Here is a 19639-nt window from a genome sequence, read left to right as displayed (position 1 = left end):
TATGTGGACGACATCTGCATTTGGGCATCAGGTGTAACACGACTTCAGCTTCGCGCTAGGCTTCAGATGGCAGCCGCAATGACATCTTGCTACCTTTGTCAACAAGGACTTGAAATTTTATGTGGAAAGTGCGCAATGGTGGCATTCACCAGAAAGCCAATGTCTGTTTACGGCATAACAATTAACGGACAACTTATACCATACAGGAGAAGTCACAGGTTCTTGGGAGTCGTAATTGACAGAGACCTGTCTTGGACTCCGCACATGAATTACGTGAAAAAGCGGCTGACTACTATTTGTCATCTGTTCAGGTTCCTTGCAGGAAAAGGTTGGGGAGTATCCATACACACTATGTTACAGCTGTACATGGTGTTGTTCGTTGGATTCCTGTGGTACAGCCTGCCTGCAATATCCAACACCTGCAAGACTAACCTGCGTACGATTCAGAGCGTTCAAGCCCAAGCGCTTAAGATAAGTCTTGGCTTACCACGCAGTGCGTCAATGGCTGAAACCATTGTCATTGCGCAGGATCACCCAATCACGACTCACATTACCGTTGAGACAATGCGTACGCATCTCAGACAATATGCTAGGACCCCTTCCCACCATCTGGCGAGCCTCACCGTTGAAAGGGCCTGCACGACATTTAGCGCTACTGTCAGTGTACATCGTGCATCGTCTACTTCAGGGTACGCACCTGCGGCCAAGCCATTGTTTTCTCCGTGGTGTTTGAGCCGTTCACAGGTACATATAACAATTCCAGGACTACAGAAGAAGTCAGATCTTCCGGCGCCTGCTCTAAAACAACTGAGGTTACACCTCTTGTATGAAAAGTACAGCAACCACGTGCACATCTACACCGATGGATCGACTACGCCGTCCAGTTCTGGTGGTGCGGTGGTTATACTGCGGTTCAAGACATCGCATGTCACGACCTCTACGGCGGCACAACTAACGGCTCTGCGTCGTGCACTAGAATTCATTTATTCTAAAAGACCTAGAAAATGGGCTGTGTTTTTTTACTCAAAACCGGCATTACAGTGCTCGCAGTCAGTCCTCTGACGGGGGTGTGATGAACAGCTAACATACGAAATCGTGAAACTTCACCACCACGTCCAACAAAAAGGCCACGAGGTTGTCTTGCAATGGGTACCTAGTCATTGTGGAATCAGTGGCAATGATTCCGCAGATAACGCCGCTCGCACATCACATCACATCAAAAAGAGCACAGCGTTCCGATTTGGTTTACGAGGACAGACTCCGCAAGGCAGCTTCGACACCTGGCACGCAGTCTCTCAATGACCGAGTGGAACTCACCAAACTTAAGACTTACACGACTGCATCAATTAAACCCCTCACTGCAACTCCGACCTCCGCTCGGACTTCCTCGACGTGAAGCTCCGCTTCTCTGTCGCCTTTTATTTATTTATTTATTTATTTATTTATTTATTTATTTATTTATTTATTTATTTATTTATTTATTTATTTAGTATACTTCCAAGGCCCGAGGGAATTACAGGAAGGAGTAGAAAATAACAAATGTTTGCACAGTAAAAGAAGAAAAAAAAACAGTTATAATCGGTAAAAAAGAAAACATGTTAACAAAAAGCTCCATGAACGGCAGTCTTGAAGCTGTCGGTGCCGCTGATGCCTGCGATGGAAGCAGGAAGGTGGTTACATTCTTTACTAGTCTTCGGAATGAAAGATTCACTATAGGTATTGATACCTTGATTAGTCCGACAGGATGGCACACCAACTTTGTAGTTATGGTCTGAACGCGATGATACGTAGACGGGAGCGGGAAAAAAGTTCGTCTTTTAGAATCGAATTATAATGATAGATTTTGTGGAACAATGAAAGGCGAAAGCATGTACGGCGCAAAGATAGTTCAGGTAAGGCAAGTGTTGCTTTCATTGATGATACGCTGGCATGCCGAAAGTAATTTGATAGAATGAAACGAGCTGCGCGATTCTGGGTGGATTCAGTAGTTGCTGAAAGTGTAGTGTTTTTGTGTTCCCAGAAAGAGCATGCGTAATCTATTTTAGGGCGGAGAAGCATTTTATATACATGTAGTTTTATTGACTAAGGTGATCGGGAAAAATTACCGCGGAAGTACCCCAGCATGCGGTTTGCCTTGTTAGTAACATACTCATGTATGCGCCAAGAAAGATCGAAACTGATGTGGATGCCGAGGTACTTGTAAGAGGTCACAGGATCCAGTAGGATACCGTCAAGAAAATACGCGCTGCTAGTAGTGTGGCCCCGTCTAGCTATTCGCATGCTTTTGCATTTCATGATGTTTAGACGCATCATCCATTTATTGTACCATGAGGACTAATGGTTAAGGTCTTGAAGTTTCTGCTGATCAGATGGTTGGGATACTTTTTTATAGAGGACGAAATCGTCGGCAAAAAGCTTTATTGATGAAAACGTGATACAGTCAGGGAGGTCGTTAATGTGAATGAGAAAGAGCAAGGGTCCCAACACAGATCCTTGTGGAAAGTTGGATGAGACAAAAGAAAGTGTAGAAGAACAGTTGTTAGCAATGACAAACTGCGTGTGGTCAGAAACAAAGTCTTTAATCCAGTGGAATACCTTGATGTCTATGTTAAGTTTTCTTGATCTAAGCAGAAATAAGTCATGCGCCCCCCCCCCCCCCCCCCCCATCAAAAGCTTTAGCGAAATCCAAGAATATACAATCTACGTCGTATGTCGGAGCCGGTGTGATTATGTATAAAGATATCATTAGTAAACAATAATGGAGCGTTAGGACAACATTTTGCTGAAACCATGCTGGCTGTTAGTGAAGAAAGAGTTGTCTTCTAGAAATTCGATTAACTGAGAATAAATAACGTGCTCAAGAAGCTTACATGGGATGCTTGTAAGTGATAAAGGCCTGTAATTATCGGGAAGATGTACATGAGCTGACTTATGGACAGGGACCACCTTCCCTACCTTCCGATCACCGGGAATTATGGAGAACTCTAAAGATTGAGCAAAAATATTGGACAGGATAACAGAGGAGTACACTTCCGTCATTTTCAGTATTTTGACGTAACTGAATCACAGCCACAAGATGATGAAACCTTAAGATTGCTAATGAGCTTAGCAATGCCTACACAATAAATGATTATGGGATCCATAGGAAGAATGTTTTGGCCACGAGAACATGAGAAAGAAACAAGCGCGGTTTTAGAGAAAAAGGAAACAAACGCATCGTTCAACACTGAGCAGCATTGGGGAGGAGGGAATAAAGTGATACCATTGCGTGCCACTTGGATAAGGCGATTGTCCGAGCCACTGATAATATTCCAGAACTTGGGTGGGTTAGTTTGCAACATTTCCGGCAAAGTAGTGTTAAAAAAGAGATCCTTGAACGATCGATGTTGATATTGTACTTCATGTTACCTTCGAAATAGGCAGCACATTGATTCGGGTTATAGGTTCGCTTAGCGCGTCGAAATAAACGTTTCTTTTTCTTCGAAAGCCGTTTCTTTCTTTCGTGGGTTTTACGTGCCAAAACCAGTTCTGATTATGAGGCACGCCGTAGTGGAGAGCTCCGGATTAATTTTGACCACCTAGGGTTCTTTAACGTGCACTACAACGTAAGCACACGGGCGTTTTTGCATTTCGTCTCGATCGAAATGCGGCCGCCGCGGCCGGGATTCGATCCCGCGACCTCGTGCTCAGCAGCGCAACGCCTTAGCTGACTGAGCCACCTCGGCGGGTTCGAAAGCCGTTTTAGAGCAGTAGTAAACCAGGGCGACCATGGGTTAGAAAATTATCTTTCGCTGCCTAGTATAAAACGTTGCATTAAAGAACCCAATTTATTTTTATAGAGGCACTAGTTTTCCTCATCGGTGTGCCTCGAAAAATTGCACATGAAATCAAGGAGGTACGATTGCATTTCGGCTGTTATCGATGTTACGTCTGCCCGACCGTAATCGCGAATTATTTTATGCTTTTTTTCAGATAAGCACCGTGCTTTGACGGTAAAGTGAATAAAAGAATGATCACTTATGCCAGCGAGGTAAGTAGACGTGGTGGTCAGCACAATATCAAGGATGTTGGAGACAGAAGCAGTGATTCGGGTTGGTTGAAGAACAAGTTGGGTTAGATTAAAATCATTACAAAGGCTCAGAAAATTAGCACACTCAGAAGAATTATGTTTAAAAGTAATAGCCTGATTGCTCCACTTAATGGTATGGTAATTGAAATCACCCAGGAGGGACAATGGCAGGTTGGGGAATCGGATGGTTACGCTGTTGAGTGCGTCGTGTAGCTCATTACAAAACGACATGGGTAGAGTGGGAGGCCGACAGCATGCGCAGAATAGAAATTCTTGATAGCCAGCTTGAACACGTACACAAGCCAATTCCAGAGGGGGCGCAATAGTAACAGGTGAAGAAACAAGCGAGTCACCGATAGCAACCAACACGCCCCCTCCGGAGCGAATGTCATGGTCATATCTATAAATATTGTAGACTTTTTTCGCAGTCGAAGATTTCGCTGTCTTTTATTTTAGCCGATAGCCACGTTTCAGTGAGAATGATGGTGTCTGCTGACATGAATCGGCGACGGACGATAAATAGGCTCGCTTTTTAAGGATACTTCTGATATTCGTGAATAGAATTGACATGTTGTCAATTCTATTCGGCATTAGAGTGTGATATTAGCTACGATGAGCTCGCAGGGGGCGAGTTTACTGATGTGCCAGCGGGAACATTTGTTGCAGAAGCAGGCCCGGATTCACAAACCCTGTTTGTAGCTGTGCAGTATACATAGCTTTTTCCGTTCATAACCAGCCTGTTACGACGAAGCGTGTAAGCATAGCCGCTTCCTTTGCCAAATTCAATTAAATGCTTCCGCGATTGGTGCGTGGCCTTGCAAAAGTCTTCGCCAATGGAAGCACCAGTACCCTTAAACTTTGCTCTTTGGGAAAGAATGCCGTCTTTTAATCTTGAGGATAAAAATTTCACAATAATAGGCCGCGTTTTGCTTGCGACGAAAGTACCTAATCTATCCGCCCGCGAAATCTGTCCCTCCTGGATATTCAAGTTCAGCTGGCGGGAAAGAAAATTGCACACCGGCGTTTCCGACTGTGCCCAATTCAACGAAGCAGTGTCGTGGATTCCATAAAATAATAGATTTTAACGCCTCGAGCGGTCCTCAAGATCATCGCGGCGGGACTGCAGTGCTGCCTGCTCTTTGCTCACAGCTGCAACAACGATGCCTGGTACGTCAGTGCTCGACTGCCCGCCTTCTATTACTTCAATAGACGCTTCATCTGCGGCTACTCGAACTGTTAGATCAGGTAGCGTCGATGCAAGGGCGTCTTGGTTGTTTCTAAATTCTTCAAGAGCATCCATTATTTCTCTATGCCACGAGTCAAATTTCGAGGAAAGAGCAGCGATAGCTGAGAGCCGGCTTATAGCTTGGATCCAACTTAGGGGTTAGAAGTTGCCTTTGGTTACGAGTTGCCTTCACAAAGGCATACTCTACATTAATTGGAGTGACCGACAGTGCAGCATGCGAGGTCTGCGGCACCGAAGAAACTATCGACCACCTGCTGTGCCACTATATCCACGATATGCCTCAGAAAGACAAAACTTGCTAACGCGTTACAAAAACTGGACACTCGGCCGCTTTCCGTGCAGGTGCTGCTGAAACACCGCCCCCATCGCTCGTCGGCCCACAAAGTGATGTAGGCACTTTTGTGCTTCTTGAGGACGGCGAGCTTGTGTGAACGTCTTGGACTAATTGTGGAATACCACACGCGTCAGCGAACTCACCGCTAATTTCCTCCTTTCCTTCCCTCAATTCCCTGTCAGCTTTGTGTTCCCCTTTCCCATTCCCCCGCTGTAGGGTAGCCAACTGGACGTTATTCTGGTTAACCTCCCTGCCTTCTGCTTTTCTGTTTCCTCCTTCCTTGTGCATGTTGCACGTATGCACGACTATACAGGCTGTCTCACGGAACTTGTGCCAACTTGTTAAAATATGCGAGTGCCACGTAGTGAAAGAAAAAAAAAAGCAAGGTAATGTGGTTTGCCGTCGCTTGGAGCAAGTCAGGCTATTCTTTGTATCTAACCTGGTTACATAATTACCACCTCTATCTTGATAGCAAGAAAACGTTGTTTCACGAGTACGCAAGTGTATTATGACGTGGTTTAAGCATCCATACTACATGCATGCGTCCAATTCAAGCGCTATCTACTCGACCCTGCGGCGACTGCCCCATTTATACAAAAGTATTATTGTCGCATATTTATGCAAGGCCCACCAGGCCAGGGATTGTGCGCGCAGGCTCGGTAACCTATAGACGGCATTGATGCATCGCGTTCCATAGAGTCACTAAAAAAAACAAGTTTTCCGAGTACCGCAAAGGTGCCCCTTCTGCTGGCAACAGTGAGCGGCCACTTCCATAGTGCTTCCAAGCCGCCACTGCCGCCGATCTTACAGCGTTCAGAAATTGCATCCGTATTCACTTTACATTACGTTTGTAGTTTAGTGTGTTACCACGATTGTCCCAATTTGATCGGTACGGCTGGCTCTGATAATTCAAAGTGCACGAACACGCCAAGTAAACGATCAGTCGGACCGTATGTTGCGCTGTTGCATGCTGCAAGTGTGTTACGAGTACGTGCATCGCTGTCCGAACCTTGATATATTGTCTCTTGTTAACACTTTGCCTGATTTAAAACCCAGAGCCTGTTAAACAGCGCCCCAGGAAAAAAAGAACGAATATAAACGCATTTCCACTACGTTCTGCCGGCTTATGAAAAAAAGAAGAAAAAAAAAAAACATCGAGCGTGTGAAGGCATGACTGCCGTTTGTGCACCTGTGAAGCTGCCATGATCGAGCGCGGGTTATAAATTTGTTGCCAAAGTTTTACTCCTGAACGAATGCGCTGTCGCTAATCTCATTATCCGCCCCCGCAGCGGCGGCTCTCCTATGCAGGTAGCCGCACAGGATAACGCCGGCGCGCCGATAACTTCACAGGAAAATACAACATAGAGCTGAAGCCGCAGAGGAAAGAGTGGAAACAAAAATATGACCCAAGGCCAAAATTAAGCGCGAGCTATAATGCTTATTATATAGTGTAGTATAGTATAGTATACTATCTGGTGGTGGTGGGGGGGGGGGGGGGGGTTGTGAATTGTATAGCAACAGACGGGTTTAGCCTGGCGACCAAGGACGGCAATTGCTCCGCCCGAGCGTCTTTTACAATATCGCTGCCGGATTTCACCATATGTCCATCAAACCAGTCTCTCTTAAGAATTCGATAAGGAGACGTGAAGTTTCTTTGCGAGCTGTAAATGATCCCTCGGGAAATACAAGCTGTTGCCGGCACGCATGCGGAAGGTCCCCCCCCCCCCCCCTTTTTTTTTTTTTTTGCAGATTCTCTAGGAGAGCATTGCTTTCATCTTGGAATTTCGGGCACGACCACATAAAGTGTTCAATGTCTCCTGTCTCGTCGCATGCCGTACAGTTCGGAGAATTGATTCGCCCCATCTTAAATAACCAGGACGGTGTACTAGCAGATCCTGTCCTTATTCGATATAGAAGTGAGGCTTCCTCTCGGTGAAATCTCTTGGTTACGCAGGGCATATGTGGTGGAACCCAAACCGACCCAAAGTGATTTCGCATGTCAGATTTTTTCCCCTAATTACTCTTTGGAGCCTTGACTCTCGGAGGATGATAGAACGCTGCGTATGGAAGCGCATCAGCTTTTTCGGTGCCAGAAATAGCAATGTGGGAGGTGATCCACTGAAACTTTACTGTAAAGCCTTTGTTGTTGAGTTCTTTCACGAGGGCTAGTGATTTGCTATAGTATGCTATAGTATACTATAGTATAGTGTAGGTCTGTTCCTGTATCGCTAATGTCGACTAGTACAGAACTGCCCCACGTCACACTTTCAATTAGTTTTGGCGCACGTACCATTCGATAACGTGATTTCTTTTAGATTGTTCAGGCGGTTCAGCTTTCGCAGTTGGCCTGTTGCGGTGGCACCAATTTCACAATTCGTAGCTTCAATCACTGTCGCGCACTACTTTCCTTGCGAATCTTCTGTGCGCATGAAAACGACGCCGCTACGGCATGCGCCAACTTCATTTCCAAACAGTTGCAAATTCAGGCGTGCCTTTGCTCCCTTGCACGTCGCGGCAACGTTAACCATAGTCCAATAAACCTGCATTGCGCAAGCGTCAGGCTACGCCTAACTAACCAAGGGGGAAACGAGTCATGTGGATATGGAAGAAAAAGCTTATATCGCACTGGTTAGTGTTTAAATAAGGGACAGAGTTATTACGCCCGATACTATACAGTCATACAGCACGCCGTGACTGGCCACGTTACCCTTGCGAAATGTACACGTGAAAAAAAAAAAAAAAAAAAAAAAAAAAACATCCGGCCTCCATCTGGTTGCTGCAGCCGCACACGCAGTAGCCGGACATGAATACACAGAGGTCTAAGCACTGGTAGTTGCAGCCAGTCCTGTCCAGTAAGGTCGACAACAGTCAACGAACACGGCATTCTCGTCTCTACAGCATTCCCTACAGCTTCTGCCGGCCTGCGCTTGGAAACCCTATCTGGCAGAGACAAGCCACGTGATCAGCACGCACCAATGGGAGCGCTGGTGGCGCGGGGAAAACGAATGCGATACTGTGAAACTTGTTTTTACAATGACTCTAATATTTCAACTAATTATGAATCTGAACTTTCCGACATAATTTTGATATTTGTGAACTATTAACAGGGTTATAGGTCACGTCGCACATCTACCTCGCAGGACAGGTGAGGATTTAGCCAGCGCGATTTGGGCAGGGTACGCCGGGGCGGTAATGGTAAACGATGCTTATTATTATTATTATTATTATTATTATTATTATTATTATTATTATACTATTATTATTATTATTATTATTATTATTATTATTATTATTATTATTATTATTATTGACCTTGAAACATATAACTATACAGACAGATAGAAAAACAATGGCTACAGCAGGCTGGTAACTACAACCGCAAATGTTATATGGTATAAGGAGATGCACTGTTATGGGAGCAATGTTGCATTGCGGGTGCGATTATATATGGGGCGTCCTAGTTGTAAGAAGGGGTAGGGGGGGGGGGGAGGCTCTAGAGCCTGCATTTTGTGAGGAACCCTTACCTGCGACTTTTTTTTTCTTTTTTTTTACCCGCCGTGGTGGCCTAGCGGTTATGATGTTGCGCAGCTAAAGCACGAGGCCGCGGAGTCAAACCCCGGCCGTGGCGGCCACATTTAGATGATCGCGAAATGCAAAAACGGCCGTGTCCCGTGCGTTAGAGGCATGTTAAAGATCCCGTAGTAGTCAAAATTAATCCAGAGTCTTGCCTCAGAAAACAAAAGTAGGGAATACAAAACCCTTCATCGTTCTGCAGCAAAAATGGTCCGAATGTTTCCGGTCTGTAGACACACACACACACACACACACACACACACACACACACACACACACACACACACACACACACACACACACACACACGCACACGCACACGCACGCACACGCACACGCACGCACGCGCACACACACACACACACACACACACACACACACACACACACACACACACACACACACACACACACACACACCGAACTTTATGGCATGTCGAAAACATAAATCGAAAACATTTCACCTAAGCGATTATAATGATTTCGCATTCCCAAAGGTAAGCAGTCTGAAGTGACACTGAGTGAGTCAGTGAGTGAGTGAAACAACTTTATTTAGACCAGCGGATTGAGGTCTGGGCCTAGGCCGCGCGAGGGGCGGTAGAGAGACCCTGTCTCCCGGCCGCCTCTCGAGCTCGCTGGATGGCCCACAGTTGATCTTGCAGATCTTAGCTGATCAGCGCGGCTTTCCACCACGCCCCAAGCTGTTCTGGGGAGACTGCATATTCATCCTGAACATGTCCGCAATCCCATAGAATGTGTTCTAGGGTGGCGTGTTCTGTCCTACATAATTTGCACAAGTCATCTGGGTATAGTTCGGGGTAGATGCGATGTAGGTGCACCGGGTTGGGGAAGGTTCTTGTTTGAAGTCGCCTCCAGTCAACCGCCTCAGATCTGTCCAATTTGGAGCTAGGAGGTGGGAATATGCACCTCGTCTTTTGGTAGGAGCGGGTGATGTCGTAAAATCTGAACATTCTGTCCCTCTCCTTCCAGGTCTCCCCTACCGTTCCTTCGCGGTAAATGAGACCTCGCGCGACGCGGTGGGCTTCCTCGTTGAGGTTGGGAGTGAGGGACTCACAGGAGGTGTGGGCTGGGAACCAAATGATGTACCTGTCTTCGAATTCCTCTGATGATATGAACTGTGCTTTCCCGTGGAGTATGTTAGCGGCCTTGGGCGATATTCTTCCTCGCGCATAGTTTCTGATGGCTGACTGTGAGTCGCTAATGACGTATCTACATTTGGGAGAAATTAAGGCCTGAGCGATAGCTACTTCTGCAATTTCACTGTTATTAGAGCGTATCGAGCATGTGATTATGCACTCGTGGTCAGAGTTTATTACTACTGCGACGTAGGATTCGTGACTCGGGTACTCCGCTGCGTCCACGAACAACGCCTCCTTGTCTCTACCGTATGCCTTGAGTAGAGCTTTAGCTCTGCTTTCCCTCCTTCCCTGATGAAGTTCGGGGTGCATGTTTTTGGGCAGAATGGGGACCTGGATCTTTTGCCTGATTACCCTGGGAACCGACACTTTACATCCTTCTTGATTCTGATAGGTTATCCCTAATTTGCTGAGGATACTCCTGCCCGTGCGCGAACCGGCTAGTCTCTCCAACTGAGCAATCTGTTGAGCCTCTATCAGCTCCTCTAACGTGTTGTGTACACCCAGTTGAAGTAGTCGCTCGGTGCTGGTGCTATCTGGAAGGCCTAGAACTTGCTTGTACGCCTTTCGTATGAGTGCGTTGATCTTAGCTTTTTCGGCTGAATACCAATTGAGGTATGCCGCCACGTATATAACGGGACTTATGGCGAAGGAATATATGTCTGATGGCGTTAGCTTCTTTCATTCCCTGGTGTTTGTTTGTGACTCTCTTGATTAGCCTTATTGCGTTGGTGACTTTAGTTAATAGCCTCTTGGCGGTTTCTTCGTTAGTGCCCTTGGATTCGATGATGAGTCCTAGGATTCTGATCTGTTCCACTATGGGGATAGTCCTGCCGTTTTTGGTACGAATTTGGATTTCTTCGTAGGCTCGGTTCCGGTTGTAGCCCTTGGGTGGTCTGTCTTTGAGCGTGGGTCGATAGAGGAGGAGTTCGGATTTATCCGGCGAGCACTCGAGGCCAGTACCTTCGAGATACTCCTCGATCGTGTCGACGGCCTCCTGTAGGCTCTGCTCTATCCCTCCGTCGCTACCTTCAGACACCCAGATGGTGATACCATCTACATATAAGGAGTGATGTATTCCATGTACAGAGTTGAGCCGTTGCGGGAGTCCTATCATTATTAGATTGAACAGCATGGGCGATATGACTGAACCCTGCGGGTTGCCAGCGCTACCCATGTGTCTCCCCTTAGATCTGAGTTCTCCCACTACAAGGGATGCCGTTCTGTCCGTTAGGAAGTCCTTGACATAACTATATGCTCTCCATTCCTAAGCTTAATTGGCTTATCTGATTTAATATAGCTGCATGCGCTGCTTTGTCGAAGGCTTTTTTGAGATCTAATCCTAGTATCGCCCTAGTCGATCTTGTTTTATTGTCTAGGATCTGCTGTTTAATTTGCAGCATGGCGTCCTGTGTGGATAGCTGGGAGCGGAACCGCAGCATGGAGTCAGGTTAAATTTACTTCTCCTCAAGATATTTATTGATTCTATTGAAGAAAGCGTGTTCCGTCAGCTTTCCAGCGCAGGACGTGAGTGAAATGGGGCGTAAGTTCGACAGATCGGGTTGTTTTCCGGGCTTGGGGATAAGGATTACTTTAGCATCCTTCCATTGTGCTGGGATGACGCCTTCGGCCCAACATTCGTTTATATATTGCGTGATGTTCTCTATTGCTTGATCGTCTAGGTTCTGGAGAGTTCTATTGGTGATCCCGTCTGGTCCCGGTGCGGATTTGGTGTTTAGCTTCTGTAGCGGTGCCCTAATTTCAGCTACGGTGAACTCCTCGGCCAGGAGCTCGTTTGTGTCTCCGGTATATTGCCCGTGCTCTATGACGGGGTTTATGGGGATATATATATATATATATATATATATATATATATATATGTGTGTGTGTGTGTGTGTGTGTGTGTGTGTGTTGCTAGCCTCGGCGATAAAGTCCTCCTCGCTGCCTTTATACTGGTGCATCAGCTTACGCAAGGTTTGCGTATGTTCCAATTTGGTGTTATCTGGGTCGAGCAGGTGTTTGAGCATGCGCCATGTCTGGCCTGCGTGCATTTGCCCCTCCAGAGCATTGCAAACCTCGTTCTATTGTCGTTTGCTTAGCTGCTGATAATGTTCTTCAATCTGCTTGTTGAGCTTGGCTATACGCTTGCGCAAGCTCCTATTGTGCCTCAGGCTGCCCCCGCCATCTGTTCTGTAGTGATTGTTTGGCCTCACACATGTGCGCGACACGGCTATCAATCTTTTCTATGGGGGGAATCTGATGTGATCATTTGCGTAGCCTCGCTGACGTCTTGTATAACGTCTTTGACCCATTGCGCAATGTTCTTGATGGAAGCTTGTTTTTTGGCATCTCTGACTTTTCGAAACTTATCCCAGTCCGTCCATCTAACCTGTCGTCTATTGAGTTTTGCGTCTACCACCTCTTCAATTTTGGTTTCTACTATACAATGATCGCTCCCCAAATCTTCAAATGTGTTTTTCCATTTGGCGGTCCCCGCGTTGCGAACTAATGTTAAATCTGGAGTTGTGTCCCTCGCGAGACCAGTCCCTATACGCGTGGGGGAGTCGGGGTCAGTGATGAGAGTTAAATCGGTTTCTTGAATATCCTGCCATAGCATTTTGCCTCTGGCGCGTGTGTATCCGTATCCGTATGCGCTGTGTGGGGCATTAAAGTCTCCTCCAATGACGAGGGAGTTGGGTCCCGCTATTAATACGGCCTTCTTAAAGAGAGAAAGGAAGCGTTGTCGTATGTGCGCAGGATTGCTATACAAATTCAGGATAAACGTGCTCGGAAGTTTTTTCTTCTAGGGGGAAGTTCTACGAGTATGTGCTCGATTTCTGTGATCTGGGTGTCGTGGCGGATTGCTATGAATCCCTTCCTAACCAGGGTGGTTAGTGTTCTATTATCCCCGGTCGTGGGGCCGATCGCCTTATATCCCGATAGCTTAGCTAAACCGTGCGTTTCCTGCAGAATTAGAATATCTGGTTTGGTTTTGCTCTTAAGGTGTTGTTGCAGTACTGCTCTCTTCCCCTCATAGCTCCTACAATTCCACTGCCAAATAATTAAATCTTTTTTCCTGTACTTCCCTATTTTGGTTTCGGCATGAAGTCATTTTTCCTCTACGTCCCTATTTTGATTTGGGTATTGAGGAGGGAGGGGGATGGAAGAAGGCAGGTCTCATGACATTAGTTGGGACAACCGCTGTTGTGGTGCCCTGCGGTAATTGTGAATTGCCCACGGTGCTGATCGCCAGGGTGTTGGCTGGAGGCGCCGAAGATGCCCTAGGGTTGAGACTGGCTACGTTAGCCTCGAGTTTATCTAGTCTATTCATGATCATGGAGATTGAAAGCGAAAGGTTGTTGGTTGCCTCTGCCTGTTCTTTAACTGCCTTCTGTATTTCGGACAATGTTTGATTCAGGTTTGAATTTTGCGTAGCGGTTTTGTCACTAGACGCCTGAGCTTTTCTTTTCAGTGGCGGAGGGGTGCTGTCCTCTTCCATTCGATTATCTGGGATTTCCTCGGGTCTATTCAGGTCCGCGGAACGTGTTTGACTGGCAGTTCTTTCAGGGCAGCTTTTAAGGCTTTGAATTTCTCTAGTGAGTTGCGATATTATTTCTCTAAGCTGAGGGTTTTCATTTTTTGATCTCAGCAATTTCATTGAGATTATGTGCAGTCTCCCCCGAAGACCCGGGGCGCGTTCCTTTAACCGCGTCTGACCAGCTCACCGCGAGTGGCGGATCGCCTCGATGGCCGTGGCCGTCCCTTGGTCTGGACCGGGATCTGGAGCGGGATGGAGTCCGGCCTCCTCTCAGGTTCGGTCCGGTAGAATGGGGGGTGCGACCTCTTAGCGTCGTACGGGACCCAGATCGGGATCTGGACCCAGGTGTTTCCCTCCTCCTGGATCTGGACCTCCCGCGATCGGTCGGCCCGGTGGTGGGGAGATGTTCTTCCTGCTGTTGCTGCCGCATCTGTCGGAGCCATTGGCGTTGCTTGACGATGTAGGGTTTTTTGAACTTGGCCTGACAGGCTTTGTAGGCCGTGGGATGATCCATGCCGCATAGCTGACATCTTGGCTGACACTTGTGGTCCTGACTTGAGTTGGCCGTTGCACATCCCGCACATAGTTTGTCGTTTGGCCTCGGGCACACATCGCTTCTGTGTCCAAGTCTGTTGCACTGTCTGCAGAAGTCCATTTGCTTTCTGCATAGAGAACACCACGTGAGCACTCCTCTGTATAGGACGTATGACGGAACTCTGTAGCCGTCGAAAAGGACTATGACTATCGTGGTGTTTCCGAGACGTTTAGCTGCGATCGCTGTAGGACACTGCTGAATTTTTTTTTCTTCGGAGGATGCGCGTGGGCGCCCCGGCGAGGAAGGCGAACTGCCTCTTGGGCTTGAGCTGTCGGTTGAACTGGTCAACACTTCACTTTTATAAATATGGCTTGTAAATAGTACTCAATGTTATTAATCCCTCGTTCGTGTAACAATTGGTGTCACCTAGGGGCCCATGATAGCGATAGTTGCTAAGCGTGGTTTAATGTGAGTCAGCGTCAAAGAGCAACCACAAAGGCAAATGAAAAGACTATTTAGAAACTTCTGGTGGGATATTTACACAATGACACTTCCTCCCGATCGTGCACATATGGTTGTCGTGAATTTCAGTGCGTATGCTTCAACTTCTATTTGATTTTTTTTTATTGCGGGCACTTTTTTTCGAACGTAATAAGTGATTTTAATAGCATTAACAACTCCGTTGTAGAAGAAACGTCACTTCAACGTTTGGAGTTAAATGTCATACCGAATATACACCCTGTAACGATGTTCTGGATGCTATAAAAACATTTAGCCACGACATGGTTTACGGTCGACGCTTCGCAAGTTTCCATATAAAAAGCTAGCGCCTTCAAAACGAGTCATATCGAGTTACCGCATATGGGATCGGGCCAGGTCGGCGGCAGAATGAACGCGCCCGGTGCGTGCGTGATGTGTAGCACTACTATTCTTTACACGACGATAGAGACCTACTATAGACCTATGCTAGACATACTATAGACCAACTATAGAGACCTACAATAGAGATCTACTAGAGACCTACGATAGACCTACTCGTTTGCGACGAAGTTCACACACAGCCGTACGTCTCGCTGTCATACCTGCGCTGGACTGTGAGGTGCAGCCGCACAACAGCGGCACAAATCGACGTCGCTTAGAAGCTCGGGGTGAAAAGTATGGAAACAAACCCGCCGCGCTTGCGCTTAGTGACTATGGTGTTGCGTTACTGAGCTCAGGGGTTCGAGACCGGCCGCGGCGCGGCCGCTTTTTGAAGGGGGCGAAATACAATACCGCTCGTGCAAGTATACTTAGGTGCACGTTAAAGAACCCCAGGTGGCCAAAATTAAACCGTAGTCCACCCCTACGACGTGCCTCATAATCAGACCATGATTTTGGGCACGTAATACCCGGTAATTTAATAATTAAGCATCGGAAAAGCTCGATACCGTGTTGGGATGAAGACGTGAAATTCGGCATCAACGAGTATCGACAATGACATAAGAACAACGCATCATGTCCTCATTACGCAAATGCTTAACAATGATTTTAACATGGCGTGGGATCAGCGCATATGTTTTCGTTCAATAATACTCCGAAGCGGAACAGCTGCGCGCGCGTCGCAGGCATGATGATAATGCTGAATTTCAAAGGTAAATATGGCACCGCGCATATCTTCTTTCGCTGCTTACACCATGTCCCGCACACAGCAGTTACACCTTGCACGAAATCGTGTAACTATCAAGGGTGCGCAGTTTATTTCTGAGCGCTGGTCGTGGCGCGTGACGTTACCACCAATCGAGGCCACGATATATTATCCGCAAGATAGGACCACGAATGAGGCGGGTATATATGAATGGCTAACATGTCCAGTGTTCTAGCGTTTCAGCACCCGTTGTGAGCAGAGTAAAGGCGTCCACCTAAAGCTTTCTGCCGATCGCAAAGCCGCTGCCTGCGAAGCTACTTATCGAAACTGGTGTTATATGGGTACGTATTTGTTGTCCATACAATGAAAGGTATAGGCGTGTGCTTGGGACATTCGCGCATATGCTGGCGTGTGACCTACATTGCGTCGGAGGGTACGAGTGAGGATCGGTTGCATAACATCCTATAGTGTTCAGTATTTTTTTTTCCACCAGGTTCTAACGCAGCCTAGACCTTCGCCTCTGTTCACATGGATAACCCAAACGACGAGAACGACTCCAGCAGCAGTGGCTCTGACGAGGGGACGCCGGCATGCAGCGGCGAACCCGGTAGCCCTTCAGCGCTCTACAACGCCAACTCGGGATCCACCCACGCCGGAAGAGGACGAACGCGAGTCGACCTCGGATTCTGCGCTGTCTGAACAATCGTTGCCGCAGGTGAGCATCGCGAAACGATTCAGTGCTAAAAATTGGTACGAGACGGGCCCATGTGTTCCTGTTCAGTTAGCGCCTCAAATTCTATTTAAACAAACTATAGTTAATTTTACGCGAGTGTCAGTGAAGGGCTGTTGCTATTACTTTAAATTACAAGAAAAAAAATATAACGCCGCGTGACATCGGTAGGCCATACGCCACGATTCAGCTGAATTGTGGATAGCGAGCCCGTATAACTACGGGGTATGATTCGCATGCGCCAACTGCACCGACAGCTGTGTCTCCTAATGCAGGCCGGATGTTCTCAAGCAATGAGCCAAAGATCACGTCGCAATTCCGCTGATGACCAGTCGGAGGTTGCCGGAGACAGCCGTGACGGCATCCTTGCGGGCCGCCCAGCGACCGCGCCGCCCATGCCCAAGGACCTCATGAGCGAGCCGTTTTTGCAGACCTATTCAGACAGCCAGATCGATTTAGCCGCCCGACGCCTGAGGGTAATCAAGGTCACCTGCAAACGTGCTGAGGCGGAGGGCCTGCCCTTGGATCCGGCCGTTGCGGCACGAACGGCGGCAGCCGTACGAAAGGAAGATCTGGAGAAAGCTGACACGGCGAGCGCGGCGCCGTCCACGTGCAACCCACGCGGGCACCCCAGGGGGCTTAGCGCAGCAAGAGAGTCGACAGTAACTGGCAGTGAACGCAGCTCTTGGATCATTGCAGAAAACATGGACGTAGCTAGTACTCAGTCGTACTACCCAGAGGACGACCATATACCAATGGGTTGGTTGCCCCGTAGTTACATGCGCTACTGTCGTGCCCGTAGCAGCGGCTGGTTTCGTAGATACAGACTTCAGATAATCTGGTCTATCGCTATCGTCGGAGCCATGCTTGGTTTTATTTTACTCGGTTTGCTTATGCAGCACATCCGTCGTGGGAATGAAAGCCTGGGCGCGACTCCCACTGAACCGGAAGCTTGGACAAGTTCACACACTCCGAGTGGTGATTCCGATGACGAAAGTCAACCGCGACCGAAGGCTTTCCTTTAATTCACGAGGGGTGCTCCCAGGAGGCAAGCAACGCCAAGAATCTTCGCCAATGAAATCATGCTCATATTGCTCTGGTGTATTTCCGTACGTTCAGGGCGCCATGCTGGCTTTTCGTGTGTATTCTCCTTATCACAAGACACCAACGCTGCATGGTTTTAATAAAGCAACATTGGAACATCATGACGGGCATCAGCCGATTTCTCGGCTGTCTATGCTTCAACAGGTGGTTTTATTCTTTTTTACAGCAATTAAGCGCTTAGGAATGGGCCCAACGTGCCCGTCTGTTCTTAGGAACTGCGAGCGTTCACCATACAACATTTAAAAAAAAAAATGCCGGGGGAATCAAACTAGAGCTTGTCAAAGTAGTTACCGTGCTCTGACGACGGTGCGGCGTAAACAGTCATGGACGTCCGCTAAGGGCATGATAACTGCGCTCTTTCGTAAGTGCGTTTCTGTTTTTTTTTTTTTTTGGATGAAATAGGCTGGAATTCATTACGCGACCAAAATTAGCAGCATTAATATTTTCCATGTCTGGAAACAGTTACGAACTCCTCCGAAGACGGGATTCAAGTCTTGCATTAAAATCGGTCGTCTGACTCTTTCGGTTAAAATATTCATTAGTCTAATTTGCACATTTACTTGTCTAATTACTACCTCGAACCATTTTTAATGTATGCCTTTGTGATAATAGCATCCCGAGGAAATCGCTTAATTATCACCTCTTCCTTAAATTTTGAAAATTTCGAATGCATTTTCTGAAATACCTGGTATGGCAATCGACCATGTCATGGCCCGTTTAAGCCGAGCGTCAACATTTACCTGCAACTACACGTGCGCCTTTTCACTGCGATCAAAAGTTCTAATCGCCTGCCGTGGTTGCTTAGTGGCTATGATGTTGGGCTGCTAAGCACGAGGTCGCGGGATCTAATCCCGGCCACGGCGGCCGCATTTAGATGGGGCGAAATGCGAAAACACCCTTCTATTTAGATGTAGGTGCACGTTCAATAACCCCATGGTGGTTCAAATTATTCCGGAATCCCCCACTACGGCGTGCCTCATAATCATACCGTGGTTGTGGCACGTAAACCCCAGTATTTAATTTTAATTTTCTTTAAAAGTTATAATCTAGAAAATGAGCTGAACGTTTCCATTCCTGCCTGAACACATTCCCCGGTTACTGAGCACTGCTATGCGCAGTAGCAAGAAGAAGGGCTGTGCAAAATAATTCAAGGAAATAAAGCTTTGCGCAGGTATTGCTTTATGTGAAGCACGTCGCCTCGGAAAACGAAGGCGCTCGCCATTGGATATCCGAGATTGGAATGGAGATCCATAGCGGAGGCCTTCGGATACACTGCAAGGTCGATCCAAATGGGTCGCGAAGCTTCAGGTGAATATCGGTTCAGAACCACTTGTCAGCGACATCAGTAAAGATGGTTATGGGAGCAGCGATTGAAGAGCGTCTATGTGAAGAAGGAACAAACATTGCGGAAGGAAAACCATCCTTTATGGAACCAAGACAGTTTGATTTCACTCAACTAAAATTAAGTTCCTAGTCACTGTTATACTATATACGTGTAGCGAGGAAAGAAAAGACAACTCGCTTTTACTCTATCATTAACAATAAATACCTCTTTTACAGAGCCCGCATGGGGCGTTCACGTCGATATACATTGCAATGCAATACAATGAAGCTCTTGAAGTGTGCAGAAAGGCGCAATCGTTAGGTTCAGCTGCTATACTATACGCTCACCTCACACGTTGTGGTGTTTTGCTCGTAAAAGTTTTTGTTTGCATTCTGGTGGCGTGGTG

General features: G+C 47.2%; 1 protein-coding gene and 1 long non-coding RNA gene across 3 annotated transcripts in view; one reads left to right on the top strand and one right to left on the bottom strand.

The window, feature by feature from the left end:
* Nucleotides 1–19639, bottom strand: part of LOC119436705 (nose resistant to fluoxetine protein 6) — a 263357-nt gene that overhangs the window by 39437 nt on the left and 204281 nt on the right. The gene's annotated exons all lie outside the window — the stretch shown is intronic.
* Nucleotides 16274–17946, top strand: LOC125941929 (uncharacterized). Its single transcript, XR_007464685.1, has 3 exons — nucleotides 16274–16416; nucleotides 16569–16790; nucleotides 17081–17946. It is a non-coding gene; the product is annotated as an uncharacterized LOC125941929 (long non-coding RNA).

Source organism: Dermacentor silvarum, chromosome 1 (assembly GCF_013339745.2).
Source record: "Dermacentor silvarum isolate Dsil-2018 chromosome 1, BIME_Dsil_1.4, whole genome shotgun sequence".
NCBI lineage: Eukaryota > Metazoa > Arthropoda > Arachnida > Ixodida > Ixodidae > Dermacentor > Dermacentor silvarum.
Note: the sequence above shows the minus strand (reverse complement) of the source record. Positions and strands in the feature narration are given on the sequence as shown.